Source organism: Dasypus novemcinctus, chromosome 6, assembly GCF_030445035.2.
Source record: "Dasypus novemcinctus isolate mDasNov1 chromosome 6, mDasNov1.1.hap2, whole genome shotgun sequence".
NCBI lineage: Eukaryota > Metazoa > Chordata > Mammalia > Cingulata > Dasypodidae > Dasypus > Dasypus novemcinctus.
The window spans coordinates 130,485,615-130,499,639 of record NC_080678.1 but is presented as its reverse complement, the minus strand read 5'-3'; the positions used below and the strand labels follow the sequence as shown (position 1 = coordinate 130,499,639).

Sequence of the window (14,025 nt, the reverse complement as noted above, 5' to 3'; positions counted from 1 at the left end):
AGTCATAATAGGTATTTAAAAAATCCAGCAAGCTCCCACCTACAATAGGTTTATGCCTACAGATATGGATTGGTTAAAGAACATGATTTTCTGGGGTCCATAAAATCCTCAAACTACAACAGTATATTAGTAGTTGCCTTTTTTTAAGCCACCTGTTTGTGCTGCATAACTTCCATCACTTCCCCACCACCACCACCACCCTCTGGTTGCTGCTCTGTGCTCTGTAGGGATTGCACAATGGGCTCTCAGCTGGGTTTGGCCAATGGGGGAGACCACGGGAGAGGGCAGTAAGGGAGGAAGTGACCTGAGGGGAGTACCTCCAGCTCCCCCTCACCCCCAGCCCATCCCGCAGGGCTGGGAGGGCTGCCTCGTTCCTCCACCAAATGCCACAGCTCCCGACCCGCGTCCTCTCCACACAGCCACGCTCTCCACCTCCCTCCTCCACGCCGCGCCCTCCTGTTACCAGCCTTGAGGCGCTGCAGTGGCCCTGGGGTTGCCACACCTGGTGAAGAGCCCACCCAGATCGACTCCTATCACCCAGTTCGAGTGCACCATCATTTTCCTGCTGGCACCCTGACTAAGGCAACGCACGCAAGTTCCAGTATTCCTACCAGCCAAGAGTCTGATCATGGAGAATGTCTCGAATATGCAGGTATTTTTTGTTAATTGAGACAGTTACCAAGAAAGCTTGGGTCTTGAGGACAGTCGCTGGCCACGTGGTGGATACTAAACGACAACGTTCAGGGAGGGCTATTCACACCCCCCAAGACGTCTTCTACCTTGGACAAATAAGCCCCCTGCGCCAGCTCCTCCATCGCTAGAGCAAAGCTGCAATGACAAATGGTAATTCTAATAATTATATTCTCATGAAAAGGGAAGCTTCCTTGTCCCTCGAATTTCTGTTCATGAGCCATCATTGTGCTGTTAGCCGGCACCTTCCCTATCAAGAAGACAAAACCACGGAGGAAAGGAGCCCCAGCGCCTCGGGGGGGCCCGCGGTTAGGGTGCCGGCAGCCAGGAGGCGGAACAGCCGCGGCCGCGCAAGGCCGGGGCGCGTGTAACCCGGGGCCAGGTTCCCACTGAGGGGCGTGGGGTTGCGGGGAAGGGGCCCTCCTCTCGCGCACGCCGAAACAGGGGCTCGCCCGGAGGCAGGGGCGGGGGGGAGCCCGCGCTTTGCCAGCCCCATCAGCAGCTCCCCTTCGCAGGGGCGCGCGAGGCGGGACGGTCCCCGCGGCCCCGACGGGGCGCCTCGCGCAGCGGCCGCCTGGGGGTGGGCCGCGCGTCTCCCGCGCGCAGTCTCCCGGCACGACGCCCTCCCGCGCGCTTCCCGGCGACGGCGGCGGCGACGGCGACGCGGAGGTAACACGGAGGTGACGCGGCCCCAGCCCCCCGCCGGCGTGCGTTTGCCTCCGAGGGGCGCAGGCCCCGCCCCGCGGCGCCCCGCCCCGCGGCGCCCCGCCCCGCAGCGCCCCGCCCCGCAGCGCCCCGCCCCGCAGCGCCCCGCCCCGCAGCGCCCCGCCCCGCAGCGCCCCCAGTCGGCGCGCCCCGCCCCGCGCGCCCACGTCGACGCGCCCCGCCCCGCGCGCCCACGCGGTCGCTGCGCTCTCCACGGGCGGGGGGAGCAGGACCCGCGCCCTGAACGCCGGTTTGCAGAGGACTGGGCCCATCGCGACGGGGTCGGGGAGCAGGCGCGCCCCCGATCCCGGTCCTGGGGGGTCTGCAGGAGAGCAGGAGCCTGGGAGGGGCCGGGGCGCGGCCCTCTGCCGCCCCCATTCTGGAGCTCGGCGAAGCTGCGCTTCTCCCGCGGTTGTAAGTCGGGACCACTGCCCCCCTCCCCCGGTGCAGAGGCCCCCGGCGCGGGGCGGCGCTGGCGCGCGGAGGGGCACTGGGCGTCCCCAGACGTCGCGTCCATCCCCCGCACTCCCTCCCCGCACTCCCGCAGTCGTCGGGGCTCACCGGAAACGCAGGCCTTGCCCAGGCTGCCCGCTGGCCGGAGCCCGCGCCTGCCCCGCTGGAACCAGCGCCCGCGCCTCGGCGGGCAGCTGTGGGATGTAGGCCCTGCCTCCTCGCCCCTTCACTAGAAACAAGGGCTTCTGGTACCTCGATGGTTCTAGACTTCGGTGGACATCAGAATCACCTGGAAACCTGGGGAACCTGCTAAAACATACTAAAATGAGTGTTTCCATCTTCCTTGGCTGCCCAGGCAAATACCGTACGATGGCTCCCCGAAGCAATGAGAATTTATTAGCATGGGTTCGAGGCTAGGAAAAACCAGAGCAAGGCCTGGCTTTCTGGGGCTGGCGGGAGTGACCCTTGGTCCTGGGCTCCTCTGTCACATGGTGATGCCGTGGCCACGCCCTTCCTTTCCAGTTCCTTTGACCTTTAGCTCTCCTTTCCCGGAGCTCGGCTCCTTGCCACGTGGATCTCTCCTTCGCTGTCTCCATGTCCTAGCTGGCTTCCCCAAGTGAGTGGTCCAAGAGAGAGAGCGTGCAGCGGAAGGAGTGTCCTTTGTACCTAACAGGAGAAGCGACATGCCCTTATTTCTGCCTTGAGTCACACGGACCAACTCGTGGACAGCGAGGAAGGGGACTATGCAGGGGTGTCAGTCTGAGAAGGCAGAGCGCTCTGGGGTTATCTTGGAGGCTGCCTACCACTCAGACAGATGAAAGTCCTTGAAAAATATATAGAAGAGTCCTTTGGTGATCTTGGTAGCCTTTTCTAAACATGTGAGTAAATCCAGAAGGCATAAAGGAACTACTGATGATTTTGTCCACTGGGTGAGGTAAAGAATATGATTTGTACTTTGTTTCTCTCTTCTATAGCTGCCTGGTTTTTTATTTTTGGAAAATTGCTTCTCCTCATTGTGTGCAGTCTCGGTGGCATGGAAACAAACCACCTCAGAACCTCATTCCTGATTCCTGCCAGCCCAGCGTGCAAGCCCTGGCTGGGCAGTGTTCCTGCGGATGCCACCCGGGGTGCCGACGCTCTCCACTTGGTGGCTCCACCGTCCCCAGGGATCTGAGCCTCTCCTGCGTCTGGCTAGCTGATGGTTGATGAAGGGATAAAAGCACCTGCAGGAAACATGTCAGGGGCCAGCCCTGGAAAAGACACGCGCCACTTATACTCCCATTCCATTGGCTGAAATTAGCGTCTTGATGCTAGGGGGCTGGGAAGCGGAGCTTTCCTGTGTGCCCTAGAGAAAAATGAATGAGTTTGGTGAACACATGGCATTGTAAGTGCCACATAGGTCTGTAAATCAGCGTTTCTGTTCTTCGCCAACCAGGGGTTGGCTGTCCAACACAAGAACCTGTTTGTTCTTCACGGTATTTTGAAAATATGAGTGAAGTCCTGTAAGGGCAGAATCAACTGGGAAAATGAATGACTACACCCCAGCCCCTGAGCTCTGGCTTCACTGACCTCCCCAAGCCCCCATCCCCAGAGCAGCCCTGACTTGTGTCAAGAATTTCTGAGTTAGTACATGCGTAGTTGCAATTTTATTAGAAAATTCTAAAATGCTACCCCAGGAAGCTTCACTGAATAGCCTATTTGCCTCTCCAGATGGAATATATTTTTTCATCCTTCATTTATTTATTTACAACTCAAAATTTCCCCTTTAACCAATATCCATTATCCCAACTTTTTCAAACTTCAAACAGAAACTGCACCTATCAAATAATAGCTGCCTCTCCTCCTCCCCCTGGTTCCTGGTGACTGTAAACTACCATCCATCTCTAAAAATAGGCATTTCCTGTAAGTAAGATCATACAGTATTTGACTTTTTTTTTTTTAAAGAAATCTATTTAATCCGCCCCCCCTCCCCCCGTTGTCTGTTCTTCGTGTCTATTTGCTGTATCTTGTTTCTTTGTCCGCTTCTGTTGTCATCAGCAGCACGGGAAGTGTGGGCGGCGCCATTCCTGGGCAGGCTGCTCGCTCTTTTGCGCTGGGCGGCTCTCCTTATGGGGCGCACTCCTTGCGCGTGGGGCTCCCCTACGCGGGGGACACCCCTGCGTGGCAGGGCACTCCTTGCGCGCATCAGCACTGCGCATGGGCCAGCTCCACACGGGTCAAGGAGGCCCGGGGTTTGAACTGCGGACCTCCCATGTGGTAGACGGACGCCCTAACCACTGGGCCAAGTCCGTTTTCCAATATTTGTCTTTTTGTATCTGATTTATTGGACTCACCATGATATCTTCAAGGTTTGTCCATGTCGTAGCACATATCAGAACGTCATTCCGTTTTAGTGCTGAGTAATATTGTGTTGTGTGTATGTAACCGCATTTGTTAATCCATTCCTCTGTTGATGTACACTTGGGTTGCTTCCACCTTTTGGCAGTTGTGAACAATGTTGCTATAGATATTGGTGTACAAATATGTTTGAGTTCCTGCTTTCAGTTCTTTTGGGTACATAGCTAGAAGTGGGATTGCCAGATCATATGGTAATGCTATTAAATATTTTCAACTTTCTGAGGAACTGCCAAACTGATTTCCACAGTGGCTGTACCATTTTACAATGCCACCAGCAATGTAACAGACTCCTATGTCCCCACATCCTCACCAGCACTTACGATTTTCTGTTTTTTTTTAAATAATTGCCATCCTAGTGGGTGTGAAATATTTTAATTTGCAGTTCTCTTATGGCTAACGATGTTGAACATCTTTTCATGTGCTTTTTGACCATTTGCATATCTTCTTTGGAGAAATGTCTATTCCTTTGCCCATTTTTAGAAACCGGGTTGTTTTGTTGTCCAGATGGCCTCTCCACCCTGCTCTCTTCCTTGGGAAGCAGGTCCAAATGCCCTGCAACCTGAGCAGCCTTCCTTCACCTTCCAGTAGGGTTTGGTCAACAGGACTTGTGCCCCCACATGCACCTGCTCTTTACTGCACCCCTGTGGGTGAGAACCCGTTGCAAACTGGACCTCTTGAAGGCAGGATTTTTAGTTCTGTGTCAGGGAGGACCTTCATTCATATTACCAGAGGCTTTAGAGAGAGAAATCAGAGAAGCCACCGAGAAAGCCAGAAATCAGAAGAAACCTGAAGAGCAGACAGGGAGAGTGAGGCCATGGCACGACGGGACAGCCCAGGAGGCCAGGCCTGCAGCGAGCCAGCACTGGCGCGCTGCTGGCTCCCGGGAGATAGCATGGCCCCGAGGACACCGGATTCTGGAGTTCGAGCCTCCGTATTGGTGAGCCAACAGATGCCTGTTGCTGAGGCAGCTCGCCGTGTGGCATGTGTCGTAGCAGCCAGGCAAACGGAGGCGCCTGAGGTAGGCCACTTACTCCCGGAGCCTGTCCTCACCTGTGAACTGAGGGCAATAACGCTGCATTAGTCAGCCAAAGGGGTGCTGATGCAGAGTGCCAGAGATCTGTTGGCTTTTATAATGGATATTTATTTGGGGCAAAAGCTTACTTACAAGGCCCTAAAGAGTCCAACACAAGGTACCATAAGAGGTATTTTTCTCACCCAAACTCTGTTGCCGTGTGTTGAAGCAAGATGGCGGGCGGCATCTGCAAGGGTTCAGCTTTCCTCTCTCCTCTTAAGGCTCCATGGGTCCAGCTTCTTTGGATCTCAGCTGTAGGCTGGCATGGGGCTCCTCTCTCTTCTTGGGGCTCATTTCTTTCTGGGCTCAGCTGTTCTGGTGTCTTCGCAAGGTCAGCTGTAAACTATCAGACAAATGGCTCATCTCTCTTCCCAGGGGCAAAGGATCCTCTTTTGTGTCTATGGCATGCCCTTCCTCTGAATCTACTTTTGTCTTCTTGATTAAGCATCCATTTATATAGCCCGCCAAGGTAGCAGGGACTCAAATCTGAGTTCCCCTCATCTTACCATAATTCAATCAAAGACATCTCAGCTGGACCTAATACAATCAAAGGGTATCCCATCCAAAGGAATAGATTAGTTTACAAACATAATCTCTTTTTGGGCTTCATAAAATAATCTCAAACTGCCACAAACACCAACCTCCTGGGAGTGTGGTGCAGATAAGTGGGGAGGTGGGTGGAAAACAAACTGGTAAGTGATCATGCTCACTGGATATTTGTGTTAGAGTTGTGGCTAAATCACTGATAAGCTTTCAGGTCAGCTTAATTAAATTCTAGATCTTAGCCACAGCTTACTTATTTTTAGTAATTCTTTTCCTTCTTACAAAATTATACACCTTTATTGCAGGAAATTGGGAAAGGTAGAAGATGCAAATCGGCAAATAAAATTCACCAGCCACGTTACGAGTTCTCCATGCAATCCTTGTTCACCTCCATTGTAATGGCTGCCCCACATTCCATCCCAAGAATCTTTTCTTGCTCACTGCCTAGATTAATTATTTCCCATTGTTCATTTTTGCCAAGAATATTTCCCTTTATTCCTTACAAGCCAGTGGGGTAGGTACTCTTATTACCCCCACTTGATAGACAAAGAAACTCCAAAGGTGTAACCTGTCTATAGTTATCTTGAATCTAGGCTGCAAGCTAGATGTCTGTGGGTGCACATATATGAAGGGCAAGTGAAGGGGGTGGTGTTTGAGCTGAGCCTTGGGAGTAGGTTCTGATAGACTGGGAAGGGAAGGAAGGACAGCAGTGAGCATCAGGCAAAGAGCAATAAGTGCATTGGGATCCCCCGAGAACCTGCAGAGGCACTGGGGCCTCTTCTTGGCCATCTCCCCCCACCATTTTGCTCTTAGCTGTGCAGTGCAGGAGGGCCCCTCCAGGGAGGTGACCCACCAGTGCCCTTAAACCCCTGCGGTCATTGGCACCTCCAAGAATGGCAAAGCGGAAGGGCCTTCCCCTGCAGCCTCAGACAGGCCGCCCCGCTCGGTGGCACTGTGGCTCCTCAGATCAGGAACCGCCTAAAGGGAAACTTCTACAAAAAAGGGGGCAGTGGAGGCCCCCACTCTGCACCCACCTGTCATGGGCACTGGGGTTACAAAGACGTACAAGAAATAGTTCCTGCCTTCCAGGGCCCACAGTGGGACAAGTAGACACGTGGATAACAAAGGTATTGTTCTGATAATAGACTTAAGCTATGGTGAATTAACTGCTCCAAAGAAGTGCAAGGAGCAACCCGCCCAAATGAGGGAGGGGCCAGAGGAGGAGGCAGGATCTGCACCTTTTTTTTTTGGTAAATTTTATTTCAACTTCAAAAAATAACAGCCGAAAGGCATCTTAACAAACTATGGAAGCATCTCTCCAAAAATTCTGTCCAGGCACATTTATCTCATCTAATCCCAAAAACAAACGCAATTGTTCCTCCAGTGTTTAGAAAGATATGCAAATAAGCACAAATTGGTTAAATGACTTGATCAAGTTCTCTTTGTTCATGAAGAAAATAAAAAAATCCTTAATCATATTCATATCTCAGAAAACTAAGCAACATATTCTTTTTTTTACCGTTAGCATTGATATTGTGAATTCTTTGCCTTTGCTACAAAAATATTGCAATATTAATATTAGCTATAGCCTATAAGTTATATTATTTGTATTTTCCCATGTATAGCCATATTCTTAACACCTTGCAGGAGAACATTTTTGTATTTATACTGTAACTACAATCCTCATCTATCACCAAAATCACTATGTTCTATAGTCCCTAAGTTATCCTCTAGCTGTCTTTCAATTGACATTAACCTCCCTAGACTCCCCCTTTCAGCCACAATCACATTTATAAGTGAGCAGTGTTTGTTATACTCATTATAACCTGCCACTATCAACTCCATCCATTACCACGTATTTACAATTGGCCTTATTAAACTTTCTACACACATTCAGCCTTGGCTCCCCCTTCTCAACCGGCGTCCTGTCTCCTCTACCCTAAGATCTATCTATAGTCCAGCGCCATAATTGGTATTTAGTGTATATCAGTGAGACCATACAAAAGTTGTCCTTTTGTGTCTGACTCATTTCATGCAACACAATGTCCCCAAGTTTCCTCCATGTTCTCATGCACTTCTCCAGTTCATTTCTTCTTACAGCTAAATAGTATTCCATCATGTGCATATACCATATTTTGTTTATCCATTCATTTGGTTGAAGGGCACCTAGGCTGTTTCCATCTCTAAGCAATGATGAATAATGCCACTATGGACATGGCTGTGCAAACATCTGTTCATGTCCTTGCTTTCAGTTCTTTTGAATATATTCCTAACGGCCAGGTTGCCAGGTCATAGTTCTATATTCAGCTCTGTTTTCCACAGGGAATGTACTATTTTACACACCCACCAATAGTGAACAAGGGTTCCTATTTCTCTACATTGTCTCCAATACTTGTTTTCTGGGGATTTTGTTTTTGTTTTTGCTTTTTTAGTAATGGCCATTCTGTGTGGCAGGAAATGACATCTCTTGGTTTTGATCTGCATTTCCTTAATAGCTAGTGATGATGAGTATCTTTTCATGTGCTTTTTGGTCATTTGTAATTCCTCTTTGGAAAAATGTTCGTCTTTTGCCCATTTTTTACTTGGGCTGCTTGTCTTTTTGTTGTTATGGATCTTTTTATATAACATGGAAATCAAACCCTTTTCTGATATGCGATTTCTGAAGATTTTTCTCCTGTTGAGTAGGCTGCCTTTTCACCATCTTAATAAAATTGTTTGAAACTCACAAGTGTTTAATTTTGAGGAAGTCCCATTTATCTATTTTTTCTTTCATTGCTTGTGTTTTGGGTTTAAATTTTAAGAAGGTACTGCCTACCACAATATCCTGAAGATGTTTCCCCACATTGTCTTCTAAGAGTTTTATGATTCCAGTTTTTATGTTTAGGTACTTGATCCATTTTGAGTTAAGTTTTGTATAAGGTGTTAGATAAGGGCCCCCTTTCTTTCTTTTAGATGTGGATATCCAGTTTTCCAAGCATCATTTGTTGACTAGGCTGTTTGAACCCAGCCAAATGGGTTTGACAGTCTTGTCAAAACGCACTTGACCATAGATGTGAAGGTCTGTTTCTGAACTCTGGATTCAATTCTATTCGTCAATCTGTCTATCTTTATACAAGTACCAGGCTGATTTTTTTCCCCCCACTATTGCTAAGAATATCCTTTAAAGTCTGGAAGTGAGAGTCCTCCAGTTTCATTCTTCTTTTTTTCTTTTAAGATATTTTTGGCTATTCAGGGACCCTTACCCTTCCAGATAAATTTGATAATTGACTTTTCCAATTCTACAAAGAAGGATAAAAACGGGAATTTTTATCGGGATTGTATTAAGTCTGTAGATCAGTTCGGGTAGAACTGACATCTTAATTATATTTAGTCTTCCAACCCTTGGTTAAGTTTATTCCCAAATATGTGATTCTTTCAGTCACTACTGTAAACTGAATTTTTTCTGACTTCCTCCTCAGTTTGCTCAAGCAGTGTATAGAAATGCTATTGATTTTTGCATATTAATCTTATATCTTACCACTTTGTTGAAAGTGTCTATTAGTTCCAGTAGTTTTGTTGTGGGTTTTTTTTTTAATTTTCTAAGTGTAGGATCGTATCAGTGAATAGCAAACATTTTACTTCTTCCTTTCCTATTTGGGTACCTTTGATTTATTTTTCTTGCCTAATTGCTCCAGATAGAACTTCTAGCACAATATGGAATAACAATGGTGACAGTGGCATCCTTGTCTTGTTCCTGATCTCAGCAGGAAAGTTTTCAGTCTTTCACCTTTGAGTACAACGGTGGCTTTTGTATATGCACTTTATCATATTGAGAGTTTCCCTTTTTTTCTATCTTTTGGAATGCTTTAATCAAGAAAAGATTTTGTATTTTATTAAATGCCTTTTCTGCATCTATTGAGATGATCATGTTATTAATGTGATGTATACACTGATTTTATGTTGAACCACCCTTGCCTACCTGGTATAAAACCCACTTGATTGTGATATGTAATTCTTTTTCCCCCCACATATTATTTATTTATTTTTAAAAGATACTTAGATTACACAAAATGTTACATTAAAAAATGTAAGGGGGAAGCAGATGTGGCTCAAGTGATATGACCTCTGCCTACCATATGGGAGAACCCAAGCTCAATCCCTGGAGCCTCCTGGTGAAAGAGAAGAAAAGAAAGCATGCCTTCACGGTGAGCCAGTGCCCACATGGAGAGCCAGTGCCCACGCGGCGAGCCAAGTGCCCAGGCAGCAAGCCCTGTGCCCGTGCAGTGAGCCGACTGTCCATGTGAGTGCCCATGCAGTTAGCCAAGTGCCCATGTGGTGAGCCAGTGACTGCGTGGTGAGCCAGTGCCTGCGTGGTGAGCCAGTGCCTGTGTGGTGAGCCGGTGCCTGCGTGGTGAGCCAGTGCCTGCATGGTGAGCCAGTGCCCATGTGAGTGCCCAACGGTGCGCCACATGCCTGTGTGGTGAGCCAAGTGCCCATGTGGTGAGCCAGTGCCCGTGTGGTGAGCCAGTGCCCACGTGGTGAGCCAGTGCCCGCGTGGTGAGCCAGTGCCCACGTGGTGAGCCAGTGCCCGCGTGGTGAGCCAGTGCCCACATGGTGAGCCAGTGCCTGCGTGGTGAGCTAGTGCCCATGTGAGTGCCCAACAGTGCGCCACATGCCTGTGTGGTGAGCCACATGTCCACATGGTGAGCCAGTGCCCATGTGGTGGGGTGAATGCCTGTGTGGTGAGCCAGTGCCTGCACAAGTGAGTCACACAGCAAGATGATGATGCAATAAGAGAGGGACGAAGGAGTCAAGGTGAAGCACAGCAGAGACCAGGAACTGAGGTGGTGCAATTAACAGGGGGCCTCTCTCCACATCAGAGGCCCCAGGATCGAATCCCAGTGAATCCTAGAGGAGAAAAACAAGAAGAGGAGACAAAAAGAGAAATAAATACAGAAGACCACATAGAGAATGAATACAGATAGCAAAAAACAGAAGGGAGGGGGATGGGGAGGAGAGGGGGGAGGAGAAGGAAAAATATGTAAGGGGTTCTTATATGCCCATTCCCCACACCTCCCACTTTTCCTCACATTAGCAACTTCTTTCATTAGTATGGTACATTCATTGCAATTGATGAACACATTTTGGAGCATTGCCACACAGCATGAATTATAGTTTACATTGTAATTTACACTCTTTTCTATTGAATTCTATAGGTTATGGCAGGATATATAATGGCCTGTATCTGTCATTGCAATGTTGATTCAGGATAATTCCAAGTCCCAAAAACGTCCCCATCTTACACCTCTTTTTCCCTCTTCCTGACTTCAGCACCTCCAGTGGCCACTGTCTACACTTCAATGATATAATTTCTTCCACTGCTAGAATCACAATAAGTCTACCAGTAAGTCCACTCTAGTCCATATTTTATTCCCCAATCCTGACGATTCTGGGATGGTGATGCCCACTCCACCTCCAATTGAGAAGGGGTTTTGATCCTTTAGGGCTGATGGATCGGACTCTCTTGCTTGCAGTTGTAGACTCTCTCGGTTCCTTGGTGTGGTGGTTGTCCATCCTCACCTTGTTAGTTGTCCTGGGTGAGTTCAATGAACTGGAGAGTAGGTGTTGCTACTCCACTGAGGCTCAGGGCCCAGCTGGCACATGGACGGACCAGAGATTCAAGTCTCTTGGACATACACCTACCAACTCCAACATCAACTATAGGTTCAAATAAAAGGGGCAGAAGAGGCAAGTGTAGAGAAGTCACATCTGAGTCTAACTCTTTTACACTTGGAAGCACAAATTCCACAGTTGTGTCTATTGGCAAGGCACCATTTCTGGAGCTATCTGCCATGACCATAGAACCTGTGTGTCTCCGGAGCCCTCAGGAACCCCACTCTTTGGGGTAGTATCTACTTTGGCTGTCTATGAGATCCTGCTGAGACATGTGTGAGTGTTACTTCTCTGATGACCTCCTGACTCACTTTGAAGTCTCTTAGCCCAATAAACTCATTTGTCTTTACCTTTTCTGCTTTTTATTCAAGGTCTTTTTCCAGTTTTTATCACCAGCAGGTGCTTGGTAGTAATAGCTCAGTGCCAGGGAGGATCACCCCCAGGAGTCATGTTCAACATTGGGGGGAAGGTAATGCATTTATATGCTGAGTTTGGCTTAGAGAGTGGCCACATTTGAGCAACATGGAGGCTCTCAGGAGGAAAATTTTAGGCACCCCACAACATAGGCTAAGTTGCAATTTCAAGAGCAAAAGGCTCACAGTCATCAATATCAAGGGCCCATCAATGGGCCATCCTTCTTCACTAGTCACTGCCCCTGTACTTGGGGGATTGTTGCTGTTCCACTAGAGAATGTGGCAGAGCTCCCCAGGATGGGAATTCAGTATTCTTTTGGTTGTTGTGTGAATCTCCACCCCCTGTGGCAATGCCTCATGAACATTTGAACATATTTATATGCATTATATGTATGCCCAGGTGAACTTCCTCTCATGTATCCCCCATCACTGACACCCCACACCAATGATCCTCCCCTGCCATAGTTGTAACCCTTTGTGATCCACAATGTCTTCAAAAATGAAGCCAAGAATATTGCAAAATTCAAATAATAGGAAAATGAGATAATAATTTAGAAAAACTGAAACTAAAATTAACTTTTTAAAAATTGGATTACTAAAAAAAAGAGAAAGAAAATTTTTTATGTTTTGCCTTCTATCACTGTAATAATTGTCATCCTGTATGTACAGTGGCATTTTCTTCCATTTCTTCCCCAGTGTCTTACTTTGTTTCATTTTGTCTTCAAAGAAGTTTTAGGTCATGGTAAAGTCACATATAGAATACAGGGACTCCCATATACCCAACATCCTTCCCCTTCCCCCCTTCCCTATTTATAAACTTTTTACATGTGGATGGTACATTTGTTACAACTGATGTACAAATATTGAAACATAGCTACTAACCATGGTCAGTGATTTACATTTTAGACCATGTTTTTTTTTTATCCCCCCCCCCCTTGTGGCTTTTTGCATGCTGTCTGCTCTGTGTCCATTCACTGTGTGTTCTTCTGTGTCTGTATTTATTTTATTTCCTGTCCCCCCCTTGTGGCTTGCTTGCTGTCTGCTCTGTGTCCATTTGCTGCAAGCTCTTCTGTGTTTTTGCTTGTCTTCCTTTTTTTTTGTTGGGTCACCTTGCTGAGTTGGTACTCCACGGTGCCTGTGGGCCAGGCGGCGCTCCATGGCTCCTGTGGGCTGGGCAGTGCTCTGCAGCATGCAGGCGAGCCTGCCTCCATGAGGAGGCCCTAGGACATGGACCCAGGGCCTCCCATGTGATAGATGGGAGCCCAACTGACTGAGCCACGGCTGCTTCCTTGGACCATACACTTTTATAAATTTTTGGTGAAATTTAACATGGCCTGTATCCATCGTTGCTAGATCATGAAGAACACTTCCATTGCCTCCTTCCTACCCCTCTTTCTTCTACTCTATTCCTCCCTCCCTCGCCCGTTGGGGCCCACAGTGACCACCAGGCTTCACTCCTTGAAGGACAAGAGTCATCGATACTTGCAACAACTCTGAGGGCTTGACACATTAGTCTGCCCTCCCCTATTAGGAACCACCCATGCTCTTGAGAGACACCCTCCTCTCTGTTTGAGAACTTATCAGGCCTCCCCAGTATGTGAGTCCAACTCCTTCCCCTCATTATGTGGGTCTCCCCCCACTGATACAACACACCATGGCACAATGATCACTCGCACCTTTTCTAGAAGACCGCCCCAGGTGTGCCATGCCTCAAATGCCCCCCCATCTAACACCCTAAATGAGTAACCCTTCCTTGACATATTGCCAAAAGTTTTATCAAATTTGTAGCTTCAACCACGTACCCACCAATCCCCAGGGTTCACCTGCTCCCTCCCGTAACCCTCCCTCCAGTTCCATGGACCGTCCAATCCATCCTCCCCACCCTAGCCCCCCCGTCAAGCTTGCACCACCCAACCCAATAGTATCACTACACCCCTGTCACATCCCTTCATTGCACAACTACTCACTTCCACCTTATCATAGGTTTCACACATGTGTGCGAAGGCTTACAACTTTCTTCTCCCTTTCTATTTCCTGTAAGCCTATCTTCCAGACTCTAGCTCTCTGAGTTGGCTTGATTTATTTAATTCATATCAGAGA

General features: G+C 48.4%; 1 long non-coding RNA gene across 1 annotated transcript; it reads left to right on the top strand.

The window, feature by feature from the left end:
- Positions 1-1,570: 1,570 nt before the first annotated feature.
- LOC131278838 (uncharacterized) lies at positions 1,571-8,585 on the top strand. The gene is made up of 3 exons (XR_011649125.1): positions 1,571-1,809; positions 2,371-2,726; positions 2,823-8,585. It is a non-coding gene; the product is annotated as an uncharacterized lncRNA (long non-coding RNA).
- Positions 8,586-14,025: the final 5,440 nt, after the last annotated feature.